General features: G+C 27.7%; 1 long non-coding RNA gene across 1 annotated transcript; it reads left to right on the top strand.

Moving 5' to 3' along the window:
* Positions 1-12,474: 12,474 nt before the first annotated feature.
* On the top strand, positions 12,475-17,284 carry LOC109123352 (uncharacterized). Its single transcript, XR_002031088.2, has 2 exons — positions 12,475-15,626; positions 17,102-17,284. It is a non-coding gene; the product is annotated as an uncharacterized LOC109123352 (long non-coding RNA).
* The last annotated feature ends 1,098 nt before the right edge of the window (positions 17,285-18,382 follow it).

Here is an 18,382-nt window from a genome sequence, read left to right on the forward strand (position 1 = left end):
GCCGTAAGGAAGAGAGGGAGAAAGAAAAGAATTACTATAATAAACAGGAATATTCAAAATGTGAAACGTCGAGAATTATAGTCATGTCTCCACTTTCTATCATAGCGCGTGCCAGTCATCTCCCCTTCAAAGCTCCGTCGGTTTTACTTTTACACCCTTTAATTCCTTTGGATTACGGATTGACTGAAAAAGTAATTAAACAATAATTTATTAAGCTCCAAAATTATTATTTATTAATTCTATTTTTCATTTTCAAATTTTACTCAAATTCTTGATGAAAAGGAAAAATATTATGAAGAAAAATATTTTAAAATAATTTTTTTAATATTCAAAATATAAGAGAAAATCAAATACATTTAAAATTAATCAAAAGATTAAATACTTTAAATTAGTTGCTTTTACAATTAATTCAAAATATAAAAGTCACGTGAATTTCTCTGCAACACATGCCTACAGAGATTTCCAAAAACGACATAATTTTCTTGCCAAAAATATAAAAACATAATTTTCTTAATAGATCTTTCTTATATAATCTATATATTTATTAAATATAATAAATATAAATATTTAAAAAAATATACATATATTATTATTTATTTGGTATCATTAAATACATTTAAATTAAAATATATCATAATTTTAATATTAAATATATTTTAAAATTAGACATATTATCACAATAATATTATAAAATAATTTATAATATAACTTAATAATAAATGTATATTTATAAAATTTATATTTTTTATCCATATAGAATATATATATATATATATATATATATTTGACTTTTTATATAATATTTTAGAATTTTTTAAATATTTTATCTGATTTTTTTTTATCAAAATATCCAATATATTTCTAGAGATAAAAATATCATATATCTATTCCTGATATTTTTACCTCTAGAAAAGCACAGTTATATACGGCCAAGGACACGTGGACATCGCCTCCTTTAGCGTGAGTAAAGTGCTCCACACGTGCTGTCAGTTGCGAGTATCTGATACTTCCATGGACAATATTTCAGGGGGCTATTTTACTTTGAAATGCAAGTTCGTGGATGTTACTAGAAAGTCCCTGGAAGAGAATTAAATTCCCTAAGTTTACCCTGACCTGCAATGATTAAAGATAATTTCGGTCCCTCATTACCAAAAATGCCCTTTGCCGTGGCCACTAAGGTAATGAGAGATGAAATGAATCTCAACCGTCCATCTGAGGGAGTCCATTAAAGAGACTATGGACCCCTAACAACAATATGAAAGCTACTCACCACTAGCAGCCCACCTCCCCTTCTCTCCTTGCCTTTTGATTTCTTAGGGTTTTGTTTTGTCGGCTCAACCTCAAATCTACTTGTTTTAAACATCAAATATAATAATAATTTTAAAGATATGATTTAATAATTATTTTCACAAAAATTAAGATTTTTTATTTAGGATACAATTCGAATAAGTAAAATAAATATTCATCAATAAAAACAAAATTATTAATTAATGTATACAAATTCCAAATGTTACAAGTTTAAATTTTTTTTTAAAATTAGTAATTTATTATGATACTAAGTTTGGATTTGACAGAAGTTATGAGTTCGAACCATCCCCGTAAATGCTCGTGATACGTTCTTGTTAAAAGGGAAGAAGGAGAAGAAGTGGGGTGAGAATGTCATGGTCGATGTTGCTTGGCCATTGAAGGGGAGAGGAGACGAGCCAGCTTAACAAGGCTGGCATCAATGAATGCGTTGGAGGTCCACACACTCCATGTCACGTCCTACATGCCTTCTTCGTCATCCTCTTCGTCTTCACCCTCCATTCTCACTTTCTACTACACTCTATTCCTAATACTATTGATTTAATTCCAAAAATTGCAAGACTTTTTTTTTTTTTTTCCATAATTTTTAAAATTTATTCTCACAAAACACAAGCTGGGTTTTTATTTCTTTTATTTTTAAATTTTTTTTTTTTGATTCAGTAACATTAATTCTACATTTTGTTCACATTTTTAACGATATCAAAATATCTAGCTTTTATTAAAAGGAAAAAGACAAAAAAACATACTTCAAATAAATTTTGTTCAAACAAACCGTACAATTTTTTTGACCCAAATAAATGGCCATCAATTTAAGTTGGGCTTCCGTCCAAAATTGAAATTGATTTAAGTTTTGGTCAAATTTTAAATTTTTGAGCTTCTTGCTAAAGCAACAACCTGTTCCGCGAGAGAAGATTAATTTTGATCTTTTGTAATAATAATAATAATAAGAAAAAAAAAAACAATCTCTTATCTAAAAATAATTATAAAAGTGTTTTTACAAAAATTATATATATTTTTTAATTAGAAATTTATATATTTTAAAATTATTTAATTTGTATATAAAATAATTATATTATTCTAAAACTTTTTTTTAAAAAAAAATTATTTCCTTCTACTAGTTTTCTTTTTTTAGTTTATTTTCCTTACATTTTTTCTCAAATTTTTTAAAAATCAAATATAGTCTTACAATTACAAATATACTAATCGAAAATGACGTGTTGATAATAATTGCTCAACCTTTATATTGAATTGAAAAATAACCTAAAAGACCAATGAGATTGATATTAAAGGCAACAAATAATAATTCTCCGAAACCTTGATCATACTAAATAAAAATATATCAAACCAAAGTTTTTCTCAATAACTTTCAAAGCCATTTATGTGAATCCTTAATAAATCAAGATATGAGATGGTTTGTGACATTCTTTATTTGGACCAAAACTCATGCAATTTAATAGTAGTTGTCAAAATAGCTACGGAATTCCAAATCAATTTTGAGCTACAACTTTAGTACAACTTTCTTAATAAAAATAAAAATGTTGATATGATTGAGTAAACCATAAATGCATGAATTTAGGTGCACATTCAATAATGTTTGGAAAATTTCACTTATTAGTGTATCATTTGGATACATTTTTTTGTTTCATATTTTTAAAAATAGAAAATAGTAATAACGTGTATAAAAAGTACATACTTATGTCAATTTTTAAAAAATAAATTATGATAGTAAAATATTTTAATACCTCTTGTTTTTTTAATCGGATTTTGAAAATCATTATGTTTTTTAAGAAAAGTCTTAAAAAGCTCCTATAAAATTAAAACTAGTTTTTCTAGTTTTAAACATAAAAAATAAGAAATGTATCCAAGATACGTATAGTGTCTATTTGAATGCATTTTTTTTTAACAATAATAAATTTTATATAAAATATTAGAACTTTTATGAAAAATAATGATTTTAAAGATTATTTAAACATTTAAGGTATCAAATGTTGGATTATGAAGTTAAATAAGTTTTGTCGCTTTATTTGGGATGTCGGGGTCTAGAGAGGTGTTTTTTGAAAGTTTCACAATTGGAATCTTTCTTTTCTTTTAATAGGTGGATTAGTAAGTATTGGTGTATTTCATATATATTAATGGCCAAATCATGTCTTTTTTTTTTTTCGTAATTTGGTTAATATAAAAATTTAAAATTTTTTAAAAAGGATTTATTTAATATACCATTTTTTCCAATTTTAAAAAATAACTATATAATATATTTTGTTATTTTCTTTATTTTCTTTATTTCCCCAATTGGTTGGCATGTATTTTATATATTAACCAATTTGGGGGTCCATGAGATTATAATATGTGCATATGAAGCAAAACTTAAAGCCAAATGGGGTTGTGAAAATGATGGGGCGACGCCTCTGAGCCAGGTGGAAGTTCACAAGCTAAAATAAATAGAAAGAAAAAAAAAATCCAAATTCATAGGTATTCAATGGCTTCTAGAAGGGATATATATCTAATGAATTGTGGAGATGGCTGATTCACCACTTTGCTTCCCACTTAGCCATTCCTCTTTCTTTTTCTTTCCCCCCTCATGCTCTTTTGGGGTACCTTTCTTAGTTGGGACATAACCCTTAAAAAGGTTTAACAAGTGGTAGAACCCAAGACCAAAGGGTCCTACTCCCACCTTTCAATTAGGGTACCCTTGACTTTGAGGTAATTGGCTCAAACTTTTGATGGGTTTACCTCTCCATATGAGTAACTTTATTCATTCAATAAGACCTCACTATTTTAATTGTCAAAAATTGATTTTTGGTCCAAATGATTGAGATCAAATGGCTAAAAGCTTAATTTCTTTTTGGGTATGCCCTAAAATAAAAGAAGAAAAATTCAAAATTGGGTCTTTATCTTGGGATAAGGATAAAAATTAGAAAAGGTAGTAAACCAATGAAGTAAGAGACAATGGAATTGCCCTCTTTGATTTGAAGAGAATCCATTTCCCTAACAAAAGCAAACTACAAGGGAAAAGTATTTAAAGTAAAGGCATCAACATCAATGGGGCACTTTGATGTGTACACATATGTCTAATAATTCATGTGGAAGGCTTGCTTTTTTGTCTCTGCTTTTTAAGTATAAGAAAAAAGTGTGCTTTATTCAAATACGGCCCTTCATGTTTTGGGTTTGGTATGAAGTCCTTTATGGTGTGGGAGTCTCCAAGGTTTTGTATATGCTAGTAATTAATATATATGGTTTCCTTTAGGAAATTTCATAGCCTTCTTTTGCTTAATTTTTAAATTATAATATTAAAATTTTTAAATGTTTATTAGATATTAAATAGTTTTTTTATATAAATTAAAATAGATTATTTTTTCAATAAATAATTTTTTTTATGAAAATGGTGATTTTATTTTTTCCAAACAATAAGTTAAATAGATATAAAAACTCTTATTAAATTGAAAAAAAATAGTTTATTAAAAGTCATGTTGGTAATGATACAAGTCATTGAAACAAAGAAATTTTACTATAGCTTAGACTTTCATGTGATAAAAATATTCTATGAGTCAATTTGATAAGCAATCATGAAATTATTTTTCAATGATTACCCCCCATTTATTTGGAAACATGAATCATGAGATGGGATTTATTAAGATTTTTTTTTTAATTTTCATGCCATGTAAGAAATTTGCATTGACTGAGAAAAAGAAAAAAGAAATATATGTATATATCAAATTTAAATATCTTGATTATTTTATTAAAAGAATAATTAAAAACCCTCCATCATTTTCTTAGTTTTATTTTGACAAAAATACCCTTTTTATTTTATAAAAATAACATTTTATTTTCAAACCTATATATAAATACTTAAAATGATAAAGGATATTTATGTCAAAAGTTGATTACTTTTCAAATAAAAATATGAGAAAAATTAGATTCACAAATATAATATTATTTTATTTTTTTAATCAATTAATTCATTAAAAATTTTATTATGTTGACTTTTTTAGTTAAGAATTAAAATTAAAATCTTAATTTTTAAAAAGTAATATTGATATTATAAAAGTTTCATTAAATATATAAATTAAAATAATTTTTTTTAAATAATAATAATATTTTATATGTTTTTAACAAAATAGGCGAATAGATAGTAAAAATCGAGTCTTCGTATCTTATTTCTCCAAATTGTCTCCACCTTCACCAACACCACCACAACTTTAGTAAAGTACTTTCCACCGCATCTAAGATTTGAGCAATGAGATTTGGACATGGACTTAAAAAGCCAGAGAAACTTCATGGAAAATGAGGAACCCTAATTGTTACGCCGTCAACCTAGAAATTGATTGGAAATTGAGACTAGAAAGAAAAAAATGAACAAGAAATTAATTAAAAAATGCAAGTTGATTGAAAGTGCTTTTGCTTTTGCTCTTGCTCTTTTCAAAGGGAAATTGCAATGAATGTAGAGATGAGACCAAGAAAGAACGACTCATCTCCATCCACACTCACCCACCTTAATTGATTTTTATTGACTCTTTGAAACAGCCCCCTTTATCATTTATTTGAGATATTTGAGTTCTAAATTATTGGTGGTCCGCCAAAAAGACATGTAATTAGAGCTGTTATTTTCATGTCATTTTCCTTCTTCTCCAAAGTCTTTTCATTGCTAAAACCTCTCTTGTCATCATACAACAACTTCAATTACAATACTATCTGCCAACCCTTTAGCTTTCTAAGCCCTTATTTTGAATTTTAAAACTTGGAAGCAAATAAAAATTATAACATAAAGTTTTTTTCTGATACTATTGGTACTAGAAAATAAAAAAATAATAATTAAAATTAAAAATTCATGTATTTTTAGGCTATGTTTGGTTTCTAAAATGTTTTAGAGAAACTGAAAAAAAATAAAAATAAAAGAAAGAGGAAAAGTAAAGAAAAATAAAAATATATATTTAAATTTAATAAATTATTTTTATATATTTTTTAAATTATTTCATTTATTTATCTTTATTATAATAAAATTAAATAATTTTAAAATAGATAAAATTTTAACTAATTTTAATTATATTTAATTTTCTTTTGTATTTTTTACAACAAAACTAAATATGCCAAAAAAAAATTTAATTTTTTTTTCTTAGCATTCTCTAGAACTAAACATAGTCTTTTAAATGTTCAAGTAACATAAAAAATTATTATTGTTTAACATGTCATAGTCATTAATCATCTACCTTGCGTACACTACAAAAAAATACATCAGTGGGACATGATAAAGTGGTATTGTCTTTTTTTAATTAATTAATGGAAAATGACAATAACATGGTGCTTTTTTTTTTTTTTTTCTGAGTTTCTGAACTTTTTTTCCCTATATCTTGATATTCAAAACAATTTGAAGTGTTTGAGCTCCTCACTTAGGATAGCAATTAAAAGTGGATTGAATTTCCATTATTGAAACTCTTAAGGCTAAGTTTGACACCTCAAATCTCATATTTAGATAAGATCGTATGTTTCAATCATTTGTGTTGAGTTTCCTATGAGAGAAGGTCTTTACAAGACAGAAAGGTGGTGTTGGAGAGTGCCTTGAATTCTAATTTTTCTTTTTTGTAAAGAATGTTGTATAAAAAATTTTCTACATTAATATTGGTATGTTATTTTAATATTTTTTTATATAAAAAAAATTAGAAGATATTTTAGAGTCTAATAGTAGTATCCACTTTTCTCATATTTGTAATATTTTCAGTGAAATAATGAAATGATTTTCAAAAAAGCAAAGCTAGAAAAGATCACGATGGTAAGGGTTATAGAGATTTTTTATTTAACCAGTAGCATGATTGTCTAAACTGTGTTAAATTATGTTGAATGTTTTATCTTTGTATTCTTACACTAACGTGTTAACATCAATAAAGTTTCTACATTCATAACAAGTGGTAGGAGAATTCTGTTGAAAGAATAAAAAATAAAACATACAAGAAAGTGATAAATAGAATTTTAATTGCAAGTATTGTTAATTGAATAATATCTCAAATTCCTAAGCAAAATATAATATATAGAGATGTGAACAAGAATTAAAGATATTAGTAGAGCAAAGGCTCAAAGAAATAAAAAACATGAGTTATTTCAAGGATTAACAATATTATCTATTTTTCTAATCTCGATAATAATTTCTATGTAGGTTTAGTTGATCAAATCTAATAGAGGAAGTTAATATATTATCTTCAAATCACTAATATGTTTTCTTTTGTAAATAACGGTAAATTAGTTATATTCTAGGTTACAATTTTAGGTCATTAGGAAAAGCTTCTGATTCATCTTCTTTGTACATACATATATATATATATATATATTTTCATAATCAAAGGAAAAATATACAATAATTTATCAATCTGATTCATCTTCAACATGGTGTCAAAGCATTCAAGTTTCTTGTCCTAAAAACGCTAGCCACCACTTAATCTTCCTTCTTGCCTCTTTCTATTTGACAAAGTCGTCTAATGCTTCTTCTCACCCTCATATAGTCATATTCTCATGGCCACTCAAGACACTACCATTTCTACCACTTCTACTCTCAGTATTTACAACACTCATCGAAACAAATTATTTACATTAGGAAACAAATTAGTGATTAGAAGAAAATATATTAACTTCCTTTATTAAAATCATATTAAAACTTAATGTATGATAAATTATTTTATCTTTGTACTATTGCAATATATGTTAGCATAATAAGTAATAAGGATTAAAGGAAAAAAAATGGATTGAATTAATAGGTAATAAATCATTTTCTTGAATTCCACAATTAATGTGGTGGCTATTCACCACTACATTTACAACATCTTTGTCTTTCAATCCGAATCAAACAAACTCATTGCCATTTTTGTCAAGCCCATTGGACTTTTTGGGCCTTGCCCTTGACTTAGCATGTTGTCTTAAAAATTATTCATTTTCAATAATATAATGAGAATTAAATCACTTATGAAAATAAAATAAACATTACATATATCAATGAATGTTAGTTATGGATCAGCATCTTAAGCGTGGTGGGTTGAATAGATGCCTTTTAACAATTTCAAAGAGTGGACCCAACATATAGAAATTTTTTTCTCAAACTTTCAATGAATATTCAAGCCATATGGAAATGAAATCAACACTTGCTTATTATGGGAAGGAAGGACTTATTCATAAAGATGAAATTCATGGGAAGATTACAAAGATAAAAACTCAATGATATATTGTGAAAAATCTTTAAAGAGATTTTTTTTTTAAAAAAAATACAAGTCAGTTATAATCGTAAAATTCGCTATAAAGAAAATATTGAGCATAAGGTTTTCCTTAATCTAGGTTCTTCGATCATTCCTTAATGGTTTGTTTAGTGCCTTAGGAAACTTGGCTTCCCACCATCATCATGTGTATTCACTTTCAAATCTTTCTAAATGTGTAATGAATTAACACAAATAGTGAACTAACAAAAAGAGAGAACATTCAAATATACCAATCATGCTCTAATATAAATGGAATATCCTTATAAACATATATAAGAAAAATATTCAACATAGGCATTCTCTCTCTAACCCCCACCATAAGAATTAGATAAGAAGTAATGAGTAAAAAATATACCAAAACAACCTTTTAGAAGTATGAAAGAACCAAAAATAGAAAGAGATTGCAAGGAAAAATATCATATGTAAGCTTCAATACTAATAACAAAAATGCTAAGAAACAAACACCAACACTAGAAACTACCTCTAAGGACACTCAAGCTAAAGCAAGGCTCAAAATAGGAAAAATATTTAAAGTTATAATTTATAGAATTAGAGAAGGTCCAAAATATTTGAATGCTAGAAGACCTAAACCAAAGAACTCAGGCACCAATGGAAGAAAGATGAGAGAGAGGTCTTCTAGTGGTTGGAAAAGATAGGAGATGAATGGATTACAAATGAACTTTGAAGATGATGATTGAAGAAGATTTTGAGATATCGAAGATGATGATCAAAGGAGGCATGACATAGCAATGGAGAGCAATGTGAAAAGACCAAATGATATGAATGAAATAAGCCATACTTGAAAGAAATTTTGGTTGCGATGTCTACATAGACTTTCATTTGCACTCACATGATTGAAAAATGTCATATACATTCTCTCAGAGTTTCTCTTTCATTCATTTTAATATTGAAGATTGAGTTCATATCTCGTCTTTAGCGACAAGAATGCAAATACTAGGAGATGAATAAAGTGTAGAGTTCTAACAAAGTTGAAATGGATCCTTTTGGGGGATTATGAAAGCAAACTAATATAGGTCCCTTACGAACTTAAAGAAAAAACTTCGCACATCAAAGGGCCATGTCGCTACACCAGTGTCATCGATTAACCATAAAGCATAAATGTGATCCATTGGGTCCCTAAAGCTATCATAAGCTTAAAATTTGGGGAGAGCAAACCTTGTTAGTACATTAGGATCTAAAATTTGGGAAGAAAACGAGAAGTTTAATAATCCCTAAACTATCCTACAAACCAGGTGATGAGAAGTCTTTCCTTAAATAGAGTATACTCTAAACTTCAATTCATTAAGTTACATTTCTAGAGTGTCTTGTTCTTTAAGGAACAAAGTTATCCTGTTTCAAAATCACTTATCTTTCGTCGAGGAAGGAAAAAAGTCAATCCACGTAGAGATCACAACATTATTGGTATTAGGTAAGGGAATGAGATTGTAGCACGTAAAATTGATTTCATATCATCCTAAGTCAAGATTTCATTGAATAAGCACACATGAAATTCTTATTTGATGAGGATAGGGGCTACCTCAAGGAATGGTCAAATAGGTTGTTAGTTTCTTTATTGGGCTAAGTTGCCAAGTTGACTTCCGTTCACTAAATTGGAATATATCGTTGTGAACGGAGTGAATATGAAATTGTTGGACATCAACATTAAACACAACATTGGTATGATCGGTGATTCTTTACTTCTTTTTTCTCTTCATTCTCCCATGATCTATGACTACCTTTATTGTTTAAACTACAAACTCTAGACAACTCTCTCTAGTTAGTCTTAATATTCTTTATCATTTATCGTTGAATATGTTCTATACTGGTAATAATAAATTAACAATAGTTACATTTGTCTTAACATAGTCATAGTTGTTGGATATTAGTTACAGTTATTGATAATAATCACAATTGTTTAATAATAATATCTATGAACAATAATATAAACTTATACTAATTAAATTAGAAAAAAAATTCTAAGTTAATGTGAAAAATTTTCAATTAGGTAAAAAAAATATTTTTAGAAATTATTTGGAAATTGTTAATGAAAATAATTTTTTAAATTAAAAAGATATGCTTGACAAACTTTTAATTCAAAATAATTTTTTAAGAATTTGTTCTTAAAATATATTGTTTTTCAAATATGAAATATAATAGAAAATATAAAAACCTTCATAAATAAATTGTTTTCAATATTTAGATTCTTAGATAAAAATTTATACTTACAAAACTATTTCAAAACACTAACCTCTAAAATTATTTTTTTAGAACTATTTAAATTTAAAATTTGGTATCTCAACTAACCCCAATTTATTGCTAAGGTGTGGACCCCGTATTTCGGCTCATGCGTTTCCCACTCGATGGCGAGCTCGATTTTTATTTGAAAATTATTTTTATTTTATTTTTTTTTAAATGACTTGAAGTCGCCATTTATTTTTGTTTTATTTTTAAAAGGGTAAACAAAATAAGAAAGAAAACCCTAAGTGTGACTCCTTATTTGGAAAAGGTGATTTGTGAAAAACCGATTCAGGTTCGGGGGTCAGGTTACTTATCGGGAAGGTACGGTAAAGACCGTAGCACCCTTCTAAGTCCCTAGAAACGGATCTCTACTGATAAAATGAAGCTAATGTGACAATCAATGGATGCTCAAATCGTTCATGCACATGTGAGAACCAGTACATGCATAAAGAATGAAAAAAGTGGAAATAAATGCGTACTTGAGCAACGAGCCACTATGCGCTATTAAGAGAGGAAGGTAGTGCACAATAACGATCACAAGATATGTCTGTGTCACCCTCTTTCAAGACGATTCCTCTGTGTCTTTCCTCAAACAGCTCTCAATATCTCTCTCTAACCAGCTGAAAATATCCCTCCACTGCTCATTTACCCTCTCAAAGACCTCTGCTCCAGACTATGACTCCTTCCTTACCCTCAAACTCCTTCATCTCACAAAAATAACCCCCAGCAAAACTTGCCTCCGGCAGCTTACTCATTTCTTCTAAAAAAAACTCTCTCAAAACTCCCACCTCATCTTGCTCTTTCTCCTCCAGCCCCCGGAAATCCTCTCAAAAATATCTCTCCCCCCAAAACCAGCTACTCCCACCCCAAAAGCACCATCTGAAAAGCACCTCCCCTTCCCCAGAAGACGCTCCCCTCTAACAGAAAAAAAAAAAAAAGCCCTCTGAATATTCTCCAATAGGTGTCTCCACTCTAATGGCTCCTCAAAAAGCACTATCTGATTCCATAACAACCAACTAAAAGACGCCATGTGGTCTCCTGGGGCTGCGACACTTGGCAAAACAAGGTGCATGAAATCGAGCCCCAAAATGGGGGTCTACAAAAGGACAATTGTGTTTTGGGGCCAACTGGACCCAAAAATTAAGCTTTGGTCCATAAGAGTTACATAATTGATGAGGAGGATATAAAATATGAAGAGAGCAATATATCTTTCAAAACCATATTCTACCACAATGTTTGACAAACTTTTTTTTTTTGTCTTAAATTTTTTTTTAATAATTATTATGAAAATTTATTATTTTTAGAAAACTAATTTTTAAAAAAAAAAATATTCTAAAAATATATCATTTAAAAAAAATAAATTTGACATATTTTTAGTTATTTTTTATATACACAATTTTAAAAATACATATTTTCCAAGATGTTTGATTTTTAAATAATAATAATAATTTATTTTTATTTTTTTGGAAAATGGTGTATTTTTTTCCAAATCACTAAATTATATTGAGGTTTACAAAAGGAATAAAATTTAAATTAATGTTTTTCATTATTTTTTTTTTTCATAGTCCACAAATGTCATTTTTGAAAAGATAAAAAATTTATATTCTTCTTCTTAATTTTCACACTTTGATCTTCGACTTAAATGTTGTATTTAAACGGAGTAAAGCTTAATTTTTGGGCCTAACGGTCCAAAACACAATTCTACCTTTTTTGCCCTAACCCCAAATTTGATTTTCTCCCTTCCCTCTCTTTCTCACCTGCTCCTAACCACCTCCATTTTCTCCGGGGACTCCTGTTCACTCCGGCGAGTTGAAAGTACACATCTCTCTATCTTTCTCTAACCCTCCCTCTTCAAAATGTGTTGGCATTGTCCATTGAATTTGTTCTTTTTATATTTATGAGTTTTTCCTCTATAACTTGAGGGTTTTTTTTTTTCATGAAACCTACTCTGGTTCAGAGCAGACATTTTTGCCATAAATTTAATCAATATTTTTGTTTCCATTTGTACATCTTAATTAGCAAGGGAATAATTCTTTTTTATTTTTAAATTTTTTTATAATGAATTGATTGACGAGCTTGTTTGTATTGAACCCTTTATATCGGAATGATTGTAAGTATTGAAACCTCCTTCACCAATTTCCCAGTGATACTGGGCGGGAATTTCCTTTTCTTTTCCAAAATGTAATTTTTACATGTTTTCTTGTTATAAACCCTAAACCCTACTACGTGTGTGAAGGATTTGATTCATGTTTGTGCTTCAATCTATAAACCTCTTTTTCTATTTTTCGTTTATTTAATTTTTTTCCCCTAATAATTGTTTGATCAGTTTATAGGTGTGGATCTCTTTGTATCAATTTGAATATTCTATGAATGATTTGTTTTTCTGGCTTATATTCCTATTTGGTAGATTTTTCTTTTATGCTTTGTTTTGTTTGTGGAGGAACTGATCCGAATACCTCAACAAAATACGTAAGGTTGCTGTACAGGATTTGTTTTTTTTTTCTTTTCTTGTCAGCATTCTCTGCAATCAAACAGGGAAAGCTACATGTCTCCACCCAACAAACTAACAAAATTATCACATATCTGGTTCATAAATTCATCACATTTGCAATTTTTGATGGGTTAGAGCTCCTTGCCCCTGTTTTCTTCCTTCTTTGTCAAGAACCTATCTATTCTCTTGCATTTTTATTGTTGCCTTTTCCGTTACAAACTTGATCAATGATTTTGTTTCAATCTATGAAGCCCCTTTTTTATGTTGTTTTCAATATGCTAATGGCAATTTTTGTTCTTTTATCTAACGTTTTGGGTTTATATCTGTGGATCTCTTTCTATGAATATCAATATCTGAATATTTTGAGTATATAAATAGTTGATATATGGTGTTGGAAATCTTTTATGCATTGTTTGGTTGTGGAGAAACCTAACAAATACCATTAATTGTTACATTGAGGTTTTTTCTTTTCCTAACTTTCGTATTAGGAACCAAATGACAGAAAGTTGTTCTATTGCATTTTATTTCCTCAAATTTCTCTACTACAACATAGAGTTATGTGATTGGAAATTATGTATATAATGTACAGTCCTAACTTTGGTTAGTCTCTAGTTTTTTTAATTCTGGCCCTAAATATTAGTCAGAAAAGTTTTTCCTGTGATGGTTAGATTTTTCTACTGTCTAACTTGATTCTGAGACGACTTTTCTAATTCTTTAGTTTTATTCCTTGATGAATTTAATTTTTTCTCCTTGGGAACATAATGGATGCATTGTATAATTATTTTAAAATTTATGATTTATGCTTATCTATTTTCAGCACATTAGTTTAGTAAAATTGTAAGATGTGAGAAAAAGATAAAATTGTAATTTATTTAGGATCTAAGAAGATTTCTGGTATAAGTTTTCATATCTACAAGGATGATCACTGTGGAATATAATGAGGCTTTGGGAGTTATTATTCCTTTATTCTTCCCTACATATTTCTTAATCATCTCTGAATCTTTCTAATAATTTTTTATTTTGGGTTATGATGCTGTCAACAAAGCATTCTCCCTGTTTACCTTTCAATTGTAATAAATAATTATAGTAATAATAATAATAATAATAATAATAATAATAATAACAGTAATAAAATTGCTAACATTAGTAGTAATAACAAGAAAAAATAATAATTTGTAATAATATCATAAGAATTACCATTATACCTGTTAAAAAACCTCGTTGTACGATAGATATTTATGTCTTTATCCAAAATGAAAACTATTCAACCACAAAGCTTAGGGTGTTATTCTTATTCTTCTTCTTGTTATTATTAATTTGAATATCAATTTGTCTAATTCAGAATTGATTTTTCATAGATTATCATCTTATGAATAAGTGGTGGATATCGTAAACAATTCTTAAATTGTCGCCCATATGTAGAGAGTTTGGGAATACATTGTTCTTCGATTATATTTTATGGCTTATGTTTTATTATACTTCATGGAAATTTAGTACCAGTTTCTCTTGTTGTTTCTATATATGCTTAGACTTGATGACATGCACCATTGGTTATATAACTAAACAGTGTATGCACCTAATCTACCTCATGAATCTAGAGAACCAAGGGAAGGTGATCTCAAAATTTCCTTGCAAGTGGAATAGTGTGTCAAGCTGCTGACTTTAAGATGGATTGTATATTCTCAAATGGAGGACCAACCCATCTACTAGAGAGAAGATAAAAGATGTTAAGATGTGCATCCATGCATGACACTTTGTGAAGATCAACCTCAAATTATTTGCTCAACTCATGGTAGTTAAATCATGGTGAACAAGAGTTGGATTAAGAGTAAAAATAGGTGCTCCACTGAGTACATACAAGGGGTGAAATGCTTCATGAATGTGGCACGCAACCATATGGATTCACTAAGCCAGACTCGATGTCCCTGTCGTAGTTGCTTGAATGTTTTGTTTCAACCTATAGATGATGTCGAAGAGCACCTATTTGTGCATGGATTTGATAGCACATATATCAAATGGATACATCACGGGGATAATAGACTTGAATCAATGAACAAAGATGTTAATGACAAACCCTCAACCAAAGACTCATTACAAAAAACCTCGGTACAAATTTGCTTTGATCTAATTAGTGATGAGTCTAGTTCTGTTCGAGGTCTTTCCCAGAACGAGGTTCCAAAATCCTTTATGATGCATACTAAGGTGGATGTAGCAGCAGTTGAAAATATGACTCTACTAGAGGAAACAGTTGAGGAGCACGGACGCATTCTTGCTGCAATGCAATCTCAGCTAGCTCACATCACCTCGTGGCTACAACATTTCAGATCAAGGCAGAAGCCATCCCAAGACACTCCTTCATGGTTAGCTACATTTAAAGAAATTGTCATTAGATTTAAACTTATGATACAAAGTTTTTTAACTGTTTGTATCGTTATGTTGACTTATTTAGATGTTCCTTCACTTAGCACATTCATATGCTAATTAAAAGTAGAGATTAGCCACACTTCTATTTTTTTTTGCTGAAGATAAGAATTGTGTCATTAAATATGAGGCAAACAGAAATGTTAGAAGGAAAAGGGCACAATGGCATAACCCTTAATTATTATAGATCATTGAAATATGAAACAGATGGGGATAACTTGATTATTTTATTATCATTGTTTGTTGTTTTTGTTGTGAAGGTGGATGAAGAAACATTCTTATTTGTCATTTTCTTTTGGTTGTATGACAGAGGAAAAGGCAAACTATTGCTTAATTTGTTGTTGAAAATAAAACTAAAAACACCAAACTACTGGCACTCAGCCATTTTTGAACTGTTGATGATATAAGATAGAGGAAGAAACACATTATTATTTGTTTTTTGTTTTGGGCTGCTTCTTGACTAACCATTGATGTTTGTTGTCATTGTTGTTATTGATGCTATTGTTATTGTGAAAGGGTAGGTTTTTATTACAAACGAAATTGCTCATTTGTGATGTTGCTATTGGGGTTTTATTTCATATAATAATTGATTTTTCTACTATTTGATGCTGTAAATAAGGAAAACATTAAGGCAAAAACAAAATGAAAAATATTTGCTATGGATACTAGGACTATGCTTTTTAGGAAGTATTAGGAAAAGAAAAAAAAAATATTAAAAAAAATTATTTTCATATATTTGGCTTTACTATGAAAAATATGAACAAAAAATCAAATATTCTTAAAATTACTTAAAAATTTACGTATTTTTAAATTATTTAGTCTTTATGTAAGACTGTTAAAATAATTAAAATAAGCTATTAATTTTTTTTTTCTTTTTTTTTTTTTTCACTTTTCTTCTTTATTTTCTTTTCCTCAAATTTGCCTTTAAATTTTGCGGAAACTAAACATAACCTAAAGTAATTTTCACCATCTATTTGATTTCTAAATGTCTAAGGATGATTGTGTAGTAGACAATTAAAGTTGTTTTGTTTCTTTAGAGTATGTTTGGTTTGTAGAAAATTTGAAGGAAAGAAAACGGCTAGAAAAGTAGAAAGAAGAAAAAAGTAAAGAATAATAAAAATAAATTTAAAGTCAATAAATTAATTTTTTATGTTACTTCAAATTCATTTTAATATATTTTAACTTTTCTATATATAAAAATTAAATAATTTTAAAATATGTAATATTCTAATTGATTTCCATTATATTGGATTTTCTTTAATATTTCTCATAATAAAATCAAATACGAGAAGAATTTTTTTTTCTTATACTTTTTTAGAATTAAACACAACATTAATGTTTTATTCTGTGTATTATAATTTTTTATATTCTTATGTATTGGACAAATTATATTGACATTTCTTCTTGTTTGCAGATTTTGTATGGTACAAACATGGACACTTTATTATCCTCTCCTACTTGAAGGTGATATTTTGAACTTGAGCGATATTTTTATTTTGGATTTGTAGTTTAGTCTTGCAAAATCTTAATCTACGTACGATTGTTTTAGAATATGATAATAAGTTTATATTTATTTATAATACTACAGTTTTATTTATGCTTGTTTATTTGATTTATGGGTAATTTATATAATAAATTGAAAGTGGTAAATTAATAATAATAAATCATATTTTTTTTTAACTTTTATAACTTTAAAATATTTATTGGTAACTTGATGGTATTTATAACATTACAATTTATTTGTAAATTTATAATTTTTTTTTTTTGTAACGTCTCAATTTATTTGTGATTCTATAATTTTTTGTATGTAATTTTACTATTTTACAACTTTGGTTTCTAACTTTATAATTCATTATATATTTATAATCTTTTTACTTCTAAAGTAAATGTGTCTATGAATAATAACCTATATTTTTGTGTAATTACTAATTTTTATTTTGTGATCAACCATAAAATTTACTATTAATATCTACTGAAATCCAAATATCGAATAGTTTTAGAAATAGATTTTGTAATTTTTTTTATAAATATATATATTTTAAAAATATTACATTACGAATGCAAAAAGGCCAATCACAAATAGTACTAATAAATTCTTGTCAATTTTTGGCTTAGTGACCATGTTGTTAGGATTAAAACACCTTGATCCAATTTTTTGAAAACGATGATAAATAAATTTATAATGGTTCACTCTTAATGTGAGAATTACGTCTGAAAATAAAGTACAAGAGAATTCCAAAACACCTTACCCTTTAGGTTATTATTATTTTTGTATTGAAAAGAGATAGAAAAATGCAAAGAGAAAAATGATTTTGGAATTTTTTTGTACTTTCTATTCATCATAGTGAAAATTTGTAGCGACTACAAATGGACATAACTCTCACATTAAGAATGAACCACAATAAATTAGCTTGTTCTTGTGTTTTAATTTTTTGCATTGGTTTATTATTACTTTAAAAAAATAGGATTAGGCATTTTAATCCTAACATATGCGAAGCCTAGAGATTTATTTGATAATTTTTTTTAAAAATAATTTTCTATTTTCCATAACAAAAAAATATAGAAATACTTTTAATAATAATAAAAAATGGTTTTATATTCTTAAAAATATAAAATAGAGCGTTTTCAAATAGCATATTTTAATTTTCTTCAATTATTTTCATTTGTTTCTTCGGTGGGCATTTGAAAAAAAAAA

Source organism: Vitis vinifera, chromosome 11 (assembly GCF_030704535.1).
Source record: "Vitis vinifera cultivar Pinot Noir 40024 chromosome 11, ASM3070453v1".
Classification (NCBI taxonomy): domain Eukaryota; kingdom Viridiplantae; phylum Streptophyta; class Magnoliopsida; order Vitales; family Vitaceae; genus Vitis; species Vitis vinifera.